This window comes from Nerophis lumbriciformis, linkage group LG03 (genome assembly GCF_033978685.3).
Source record: "Nerophis lumbriciformis linkage group LG03, RoL_Nlum_v2.1, whole genome shotgun sequence".
NCBI classification, from domain to species: Eukaryota; Metazoa; Chordata; class Actinopteri; order Syngnathiformes; family Syngnathidae; genus Nerophis; species Nerophis lumbriciformis.
The window spans coordinates 53,082,481-53,092,500 of NC_084550.2; the positions used below are offsets into that span (position 1 = coordinate 53,082,481).

General features: G+C 40.1%; 1 protein-coding gene across 3 annotated transcripts in view; it reads left to right on the forward strand.

The window, feature by feature from the left end:
- The first annotated feature begins 5,422 nt into the window (after positions 1 to 5,422).
- tmem51b (transmembrane protein 51b) overlaps positions 5,423 to 10,020 on the forward strand; it is a 30,535-nt gene continuing 25,937 nt past the window's right edge. Inside the window, exon 1 of one of the 3 annotated variants that reach the window (XM_061929467.2) lies at positions 5,423 to 5,730. The gene's annotated coding sequence lies outside the window, so the exon portion shown is untranslated. The remainder of the gene's footprint in view (positions 5,731 to 10,020) is intronic. The other 2 variants (XM_061929452.2, XM_061929459.2) reach the window with 2 other exon arrangements.

The following is a 10,020-nucleotide window of genomic DNA, read 5'->3' on the forward strand; positions in this document are numbered from 1 at the left end:
ACATAACCGACGTTGGGCAGCTGAAGGCCCGCAGGTGTTCCGATAGTACAAAAACCGGTTTCTCCGACACTTTGTGGGCGTTTTCCTGCTTGCGTGTTGTAGGAAACCATGCCAGTTCCAACTTGCGGAGAGACAAGAGACAGGTGAAGGAATGTGTTTGTTTACGCAGCACTAAGCTCACGTCGCTTTGGAAGTAATCTCATACAAAATTGCACCTACAGGCTTAATGTGTGATCTCATTGTTCTACACTTGCAGATCTCTACTGGAAATGTGTGATCATTTTATTGTGCATTAGCAGTGAGACTATACAGTACTAACACAAGTGGTCCTGGCTTGCCCACCAATATCATAGATCTACAGTAGTACCTCAACTTACAAGCTTAATTGATTCTGTGACCGACTCTTAACTCAAAAACCCGTACCTCACCTATTGAAATTAAATAAAACCATTTTAATTGGTGCTTGGCCCCACAAAATAGCACATATTTTAATTAAAACAACAAACGTTTGGATACTAAATATTGACTAAAAACAATACAATTGACTGTACTGCTACTAACTGCAGTAGATTTAATTTAATTTAATTTAATTTCAATGTAACATTTATGTCCAGCGTGTACCTTGGAGAGTGGACTTTTACACCATTTCCTTCCAGCTTTCATGAATAACTTACACTATATTGCCAAAAGTATTTGGCCACCCATCCAAATGATCAGAATCAGGTGTCCTAATCACTTGGCCCGGCCACAGGTGTATAAAATCAAGCACTTAGGCATGGAGACTGTTTCTACAAACAGCGTTTATGTTTATTTTCATGTTAATATTGATGTTCAGAGTTCCCATGTTCGTGAAGGTACCATGACTGGAAGGTGATGGATGAGTAAGTTGTCAGACGAGAAAAGATCGGTAATTAAAGTTAAAAAGAGCGTTCGACTTTGTGCGACTGGGTACTATTAATGATGATGTATGATCCTAAATAGGAATAATATTCAGTCGTGGTCAAAAGTTTACATACACTTTTCCAATAATTTCTACAACTCTTATTTTTTTTGTGATAGAGTGATTGGAGCACATACTTGTTGGTCACAAAAAACATTCATGAAGTTTGGTTCTTTTATGAATTTATTATGGGTCTACTGAAAATGTGAGCAAATCTGCTGGGTCAAAAGTATACATACAGCAATGTTAAAATTTGGTTACATGTACAGACCACATAACTTATCTTTGTCCATGTGATGTCAGATTAAACAAAAATGGAGCTGTTTGGCCACAATACCCAGCAATATGTTTGGAGGAGAAAAGGTGAAGCCTTTAATCCCAGGAACACCATTCCTACCGTCAAACATGGTGGTGGTAGTATTATGCTCTGGGCCTGTTTTGATGCCAATGGAACTGGTGCTTTACAGAGAGTAAATGGGACAATAAAAAAGGAGGATTACCTCCAAATTATTCAGGACAACCTAAAATCATCAGCCCGAAGGTTGGGTCTTGGGCGCAATTGGGTGTTCCAACAGGACAATGACCCCAAACACACGTCAAAAGTGGTAAAGGAATGGCTAAATCAGGCTATAATTAAGGTTTTAGAATGGCCTTCCCAAAGTCCTGACTTAAATGTGTGGACAATGCTGAAGAAACAAGTCCAGGTCAGAAAACCAACACATTTAGCTGAACTGCACCAATTTTTGTCAAGAGGAGTGGTCAAAAACTCAACCAGAAGCTTGTGGATGGCTACTGTTGCGTTTGGACCAGTTGTTCCTCCCAGGGAATTCAAGTTTATGGTCGTCGCTCCCAAGCTCTTTACGACACTTAAAGCTGAGTAAAAGAACCACCAGAGACAGGATAGGTATTTTGTAATATATTTGCAAAGCTTTGTAAATATCATGAGACCAGTCCAGCATAGAACATTCAATCGCGCAGCTAAGATGGTCTCCCCCCCAAAATGGAAACCTTCTCTTCTATAAAGTCTCTCTCCCTCCCACCCTCGTTGTCTTGTCTTTCCAGCCTAAACACATGCCTATTGTCCTCCGCACCTGGACATAAGAATAGATAAGAAGAAGGAGTATCTCTCTTTCTTACATTCCACACTCAAGGTTAGCACACAGTATTTGCAGACAACCAAAAGACCACAATTGGAAGAAAAACACTAGCTGTTTTGTAATATGATTATGAAATTAAAGAAGTAATACTTAAATACGGATATATGTGAATATCTGCCTCCGACACTACCAAAAGCGCCTTATTGCAGTGAAACTTGCCAAGGGACATGTAACCAAAAATTAATTAAAATAAGACTTGTAGAAATTATTGGAAACGCAAGACATCCATGACATTATGTTCTTTACAAGTGTATGTAAACTTTTGACCACGACTGTATATTCTTCCTCTTTAGGATCATACATCATTATTAATATTACCCAGTCACACAAAGTCGAACGCCCTTTTTCGACTTTAATTACCGATCCTTTCTCGTCCGACAAGCCCAGAGCATAATACTACAACCACCATGCTTGACGGTAGGCCTGGTGTTCCTGGGATTAAAGGCCTCACCTTTTCTCCTCCAAACATATTGCTGGGTATTTTGGCCAAACAGCTCAATTTTTGTTTCATCTGACATCACATGGACAAAGATAAGTTCTGTGGTCAGATGAAATAAAAATTTAGCTGAACTGCACCAATTTTGTCAAGAGGAGTGGTCCAAAATTCAACCAGAAGCTTGTGGATGGCTACCAAAAGCCTAGTCGCACAAAGTCGAAAGCTCTTTTTTAACTTTAATTACCGATCCTTTCTCGTCTGACAACTTACTCATTTTCCGCCCATCCCCTTCCAGTCATGGTACTACCTTCACCAACATGGGAACTCTGAACATCAATATTAACATGAAAATAAACATAAACGCTAGCGGGTCGTTGCAATATCATCAATTTGTTTAAAATTATAATAATTAATAACTATGTTGTCCTAGTCCAATCAAGGGGCGTTTCAGTATTTAACTTGCTGATGTTCATTTTAACAATAAAAAATATAGCAACACCACTTCCAATGCAGTCATACCTCCAGTTAAGAGTGTTTAGGTTAAATGATGTGTTAATTTATGGTGTTTAGTGGTGCAAGGACAAATTGTGAAGCAAAATTAAAAATAAATCAAGTGGAGTATATGAAACTAAGTTCTTGGGAATAATAATTGATCATAAATTATGTTGGAAACCACAGATTGAATATATAAAGGAGAACATATACAAATCCATTGCTATTCTTTATAAAGTAAGACACATGCTGATTTTTGTCCCATTTACTCTCTGTAAAGCACCAGTTCCATTGGCAGCAAAACAGGCCCAGAGCATAATACTACCACCACCATGCTTGACGGTAGGTATGGTGTTCCTGGTATTAAAGGCCTCACCTTTTCTCCTCCAAACATATTGCTGGATATTGTGGCCAAACAGCTCAATTTTTGTTTCCTCTGACATCACATGGACAAAGATAAGACCTTCTGGAGGAAAGTTATGTGGTCAGATGAAACAAAAATTGAGCTGTTTGGCCACAATACCCAGCAATTTGTTTGGAGGAGAAACAAAAATTGAGTGGAACTGCACCAATTTGGTCAAGAGAAGTGGTCCAAAATTCAACCAGAAGCTTGTGGATGGCTACCAAAAGCGCCTTATTGCAGTGAAACTTGCCAAGGGACATGTAACCAAGTATTAACATTGCTGTATGTATACTTTTGACCCTGCAGGTTTGCTCACATTTTCAGTAGACCCATAATAAATTCATAAAAGAACCAAACTTCATGAATGTTTTTTTTTTGTGACCAACAAGTATGTTCTCCAATCACTTTATCACAAACAAATTAAGACTTGTAAAGAACATAATGTCATGGCTGTCTTGAGTTCCTAATCATTTTTACAAGTGTATGTAAACTTTTGACCACGACTGTATATTCTTCCTCTTTAGGATCATACATCATTATTAATATTACCCAGTCGCACAAAGTCGAACGCTCTTTTTCAACTTTAATTACAGATCCCTTCTAGTCCGACAGGCCCAGAGCATACTTGCCAACCTTGAGACCTCCGATTTCGGGAGGGGGGCGTGGTCGGGGTGGGACGGGGGCGTGGTTGGGGGCGTGGCTAAAAGGGGAGGAGTATATTTACAGCTAGAATTCACCAAGTCAAGTATTTTATATATATATATATAAGAAATACTTGACGTTCAGTGAATTCTAGCTATATATATATATATATATTTATTTTATTATATATATATATTTTTTTTTTTATTATATATATATATATATAAAATAAATACTTGAATTTCAGTGTTCATTTATTTATACATATACACACACATAACACTCATCTACTCATTGTTGAGTTAAGGGTTGAATTGTCCATCCTTGTTCTATTCTCTGTCACTATTTTTCAAACCATGCTGAACACCCTCTCTGATGATGCATTGATGTGTGGCACGCACAAAAGTGCTTTCATCAAATGCACTAGATGGCAGTATTGTCCTGTTTAAGAGTGTCACAACATTGCTGTTTACGGCAGACAAACTGCTTTACGGTATACAAAAAAGTGACTGCTGTTGTTGTGTGTTGTTGCCACGCTGGGAGGATGTTAATGAAACTGCCTAACAATAAACCCACATAAGAAACCAAGAACTCGCCCTCCATCATTCTATAGTTATAACGTGATTGGGCAGGTACGCTTTTTTATATTGTGGAGGACCTGAGTCCGCCTGAATTTCGGGAGATTTTCGGGAGAAAATTTGTCCCGGGAGGTTTTCGGGAGAGGCACTGAATTTGGGGAGTCTCCCGGAAAATCCCAGATGGTTGGCAAGTATGGCCCAGAGCATAATAATACCACCATCATGCTTGACGGTAGGGATGGTGTTCCTGGGATTAAAGGCTTCACCTTTTTCTCCTCCATACATATTGCTGGGTATTGTGGCCAAACAGCTCAATTTTTGTTTCATCTGACATCACATAGACAAAGATAAGTTCTGTGGTCAGATGAAACAAAAATTGAGCTGAACTGCACCAATTTTGTCAAGAGGAGTGGTCCGAAATTCAACCAGAAGCTTGTGGGTGGCTACCAAAAGCGCCTTATTGCAGTGAAACTTGCCAAGGGACACGTAAGCAAATATTAACATTGCTGTATGTATACTTTGCATATACAGATTTGCTCACATTTTCAGTAGACCCATAATAAATTCATAAAAGAACCAAACTTCATGAATGTTTTTTTTTGTGACCAACAAGTATGTGCTCCAATCACAAAAAAAAGTTGTAGAAATTATTGGAAACTTAAGACAGCCATGACATTACATTCTTTACAAGTGTATGTCAACTTTTGACCACGACTGTATATGTTTGTGACTGTCCTTGTCAGAACTGTAGTACTGTCACCTGACAGAGGGCGGCGCTAGGACCCGGTGGCTTCCCGGCTTCCTGAAGGCGGCAGGCGCGCTCTCTACAGGAAGGAGGTTCCCTCTCCGAAGGCGGTTGTAGTTTGGACTTGAAAGTTCCTCCCAACCGACTTAAAACCTTGTCATCTTTTGGAATGAACACTCTTTAAGGTGACTTTACCGCCTGAGTCAATCTTTTCATTTTGTATGCGTGTCTCCGTGGCGAGTCTACATGTGTCGGTGAGCTCGGCGGAGCAGCACACCTGCGTGACTCAGGTAAGTCACCCATGAAGGAAGTCCACGGCCACGGGGCTTTGTTCGAGGTAAGAAGGCCCCAAGGTGTCAACACAGCACATTCCTGTTCGCTTTGGGTCCAAATGGGGATGTAGATTTAAGAAAAAGGAGGTTTAAATATGGCAGCAGTAGAAGTCCCTACCTAGTTAGCATAGCATAGAATCTCTGTTGACAACATTCCTCATTGATGCACACTTCTTAGTGCACAACATACTAAAGCCCCAATTAGCTTGTAATCCATTATCGTATGTACACCTTTTTGTTTCATTGACCATTATGTATGAAGCGGCAGGAAGTGAACCCAGTGATTAATGATTGACAGAGAGACGAAACATGCACCTGCGTAGACCACTGTGTCCAAAGTGAGGCCCCGGGGCCATTTGGTGCCCGCAGCTGGGGTTTCAATGGCCCGCGACACATTTTAAAAATCTTACAAAAATTGTCGGGCCGTGCGTTTCCCACCTAGGCCAGGGGTCGACAACTTTTACCACTCAAAGAGCCATTTTCAAGATCCAAGATTGTTTATTGTCATATGCACAGTTAAACCGACAGTTTGCCGTACAATGCAAATCTTACTTTGCTAGTTCACCCTTCAACAAGTCACACGGTACATAGCTAAAATAAAAATGTATATACAAGGCACAGTAAGTAACATAACATTATTGCACATTCTGATTGACAGTCAACAGTATAAATATGGAGGTGTCTTTAGTGATCAAAGGTGAAAAGTGTCTACAGTGATGGTTCACAGTTGGGGGGTGGTCATGGTAGCTGTCTTTTGTTCAAAAAGCATACTTGCCAACCCTCCCGGATTTTCCGGGAGACTCCCGAAATTCAGCGCCTCTCCCGAAAACCTCCCGGGACAAATTTTCTCCCGAAATTCAGGCGGAGCTGGAGGCCACGCCCCCTCCAGGTTTATTGTCAGGCAGTTTCATTAACGTCCTCCCAGCGCGGCAACAACAACACAACAACAGCAGTCACGTTTTCGTCTACCGTAAAGCAGTTTGTCTGCCGTAAAGTGCAATTTTGTGACACTCTTAAACAGGACAATACTGCCATCTACTGTACATGCATATGTGACAATAACATCTAGGGCTTTTAGAGAGTGCAGTGCACAACTGCGCACACAACAAGGAGACGAAGCAGAATGCATCATCAGAGAGGGTGTTCAGCATGGTTAGAAAAATAGTGACAGAGAATAGAACAAGGATGGACATTTCAACCCTTAACTCAACAATGAGTAGATGAGTGTTATGTGTGTGTATATGTGTAAATAAATGAACATTGAAATTGAAGTATTTATTTTATTTATATATATATATATATATATATAATATAGCTAGAATTAACTTAAAGTCAAGTATTTCTTATATATATATATATATATATATATATATATATATATATATATATATAAGAAATACTTGACTTTAAGTTAATTCTAGCTATATTATATATATATATATATATATATACAGTGTTTCCCACAGGACAGGCATCTATTTGTGGTGGTGTGGGCGGGGGGTGGCGGCGGCAGCGGCGATGACCAAGAAGAACGCGGAGTTGGAATATAATTACAACATTTTATGTACATATTTATATACAGATTTGAACAATTAGTCATTGCAATATTCAGTGTTGACAGCTAGATTTTTTGTGGACATGTTCCATAAATATTGATGTTAAAGATTTTTTTTTTTTGTGAAGAAATGTTTAGAATTTAGTTCATGAATCCAGATGGAGCTCTAATACAATCCCCAAAGAGGGCACTTTAAGTTGATTATTACTTCTAGGTGTAGAAATCTTTATTTATAATTGAATCACTTGTTTATTTTTCAACAAGTTTTTAGCTATTTTTATATCTTTTTTTCCAAATAGTTCAAGAAAGACCACTACAAATGAGCAATATTTTGCACTGTTATACAATTTAATAAATCAGAAACTGATGACATAGTGCTGTATTTTACGTCATCTTTTTTTTTCAACCAAAAATGCTTTGCTCTGATTAGGGGGTACTTGAATTAAAAAAAAATTCACAGGGGGTACAATACTGAAAAAAAGGTTGAGAACCACTGACCTAGTATATACAATAATATAAACCAAGTCATTGTATTTCATTTAGGATTATTTCATAACTTCATTTAAATAAAAATATATTTTTTGTCTTTTTTAGATACAGTCAATAAATAATGTGAACATGTATCATAACATGGAAATCTAAGAGAACGTGTTGTGAATGAGGATGCTTGTGGACCTGGAAATTATTATTATTTTTTTTTTTACACATTTTTATTTTTTTTTTAAAAACAGTTTTTCCAACGTATTCAATTTTAGAAGCTTTCTCTTCTTAGTTATTATTTCTCCGGCTGTAGAAAAGAGCCGCTCACAGGGCACAGAGGAGGCGTCAGTGCGACACAGTTCGCGTATCGGTCACGTGACCAAAACAGCTCATGATCGGTCACGTGACTTTCTAATAGCGGTACGCGCACCGACACAGGGTTTCGCTCTATAAGCTCGACGCATGCGCCGATGCATCGGTGTTGCCGGACCCATCACTACTATCTACCTATAACACCTGTAAAAATGAAGCAATGCTACCACGCTAGCAAGCGTTAGCTAGCCGGCTATGAGCCACCAAGCTGCTAACTATCGCCAAAAGGCACCATTTAAGTTTTTTTTCCCCATGGCATCCTGGATCAAGGCTTTCAGCAGATTTTGGATGTTTGAGGTAGAAACGTAGGAAGCGCCATCATTATGAAAAGTAGCCGGCGAATATTTTGATTCCGTCCGTCCATCCGTCCCTCTTCTTCTTCTTCTTCTTCTTCTTCTTCTTCTTCTTCTTCTTCTTCTTCTTCTGGCCCACCAGGTGAATTAAGTGCTATTGGCGGAGTTACCGCCACCTACTGCACCGGAGGTGTAACTACAAGCAACATTCACAGACAGTCCCATTGCTTTTATGAGCGGTCGAGCGAGTCAAAAGCCGAAAAATCCATTTGTGGCGGACGTAATTCTTTCGTGGCGGGCCGCCACAAATAAATGAATGTGTGGGAAACACTGATATATATGAAATACTTGACTTGGTGAATTGTAGCTGTAAATATATTCCTCCCCTCTTAACCACGCCCCCGCCCCGACCACGCCCCCCGCTACCCCCCACCTCCCGAAATCGGAGGTCTCAAGGTTGGCAAGTATGTCAAAAAGACAAAAGTAAAACGGGGGAGCTAGCATTCACAAGTTAGCATTCACAAGCCTGATGGCCTGTGGGTAGAAACTGTTTTTGTCAGTCTCGTAGTCCTGGATTTCAGGCTCCTGTATCGTCTGCCTGATGGTAGGAGGCTGAAGAGACTGTGCTGGGGGTGTATACTGTCCTTTATGGTGTTGCGTGCTCGCCTGGTGGCCCTGGTAGAGTAAATGTTCTGTAGTGAGTACTCTACCAGGGCCACCAGGAGAGCACACAACACCATAAAGGACAGTATACACCCCCAGCACAGTCTCTTCAGCCTCCTACCATCAGGCAGACAATACAGGAGCCTGAAATCCAGGACTACGAGACTGACAAACAGTTTTTGACCCGTTTCACAAGATAAAGAAAACAATGGGAGCCACAAAACTCTTTTGAAATTTAAAATGAAATAACACTGCTTACAAAGTTTTTTTTTTTTTGCTTTTGTGCTGTGTATAAACCAGGGGTCTCAGACACGCGGCCCGCACCTTAATATGAAAATGTAATGTTAGTGCGGCCCACGAGTTTTATATGAATGCCGCTTGATAGAATCACACTTGCTAAACCTCCCAATTTTTCCAGGAGACTATCGAATTTCAGAGCAACTATTCTCTCGAATGTCTGCTGATTTTCACCCAAACAACATTGCCGTGATGAAACAGCATTTACCTAAACTAAAACACTACACAGGAAAACAGCAAAAAAGTCCAAATAAGTCAGGGCGTGATGTGACAGGCGGTGACAGTACACCTACTTTGAGACAAGAGCTATATTGATGCATGCTTGGTTATGGTTTAAAGTCATATCCAACAATTGCGACAACGACTTTTTACTGTCAAGTGAGTTTCGTTTTTTAGTGATTTCTGCTGGTGGTGTGCCTCCGCATTTTTTCAATGCAAAAAATGTGCCTTGGCTCAAAAAAGGTTGAAAAACACTGATGTAGAGGACGTTAAAGGCAGTGCCATCATGGCACGCCCTCAATATCGTTATCCGGGTGAAAATCTGAGAATGTTTGCCCCGGGAGATTTCCTTGGGGGGGTCGGCAAGTATGCAGCTGAGCCGCATCAGAGTGATCAGAGAGCCGCGGGTTGCCGAC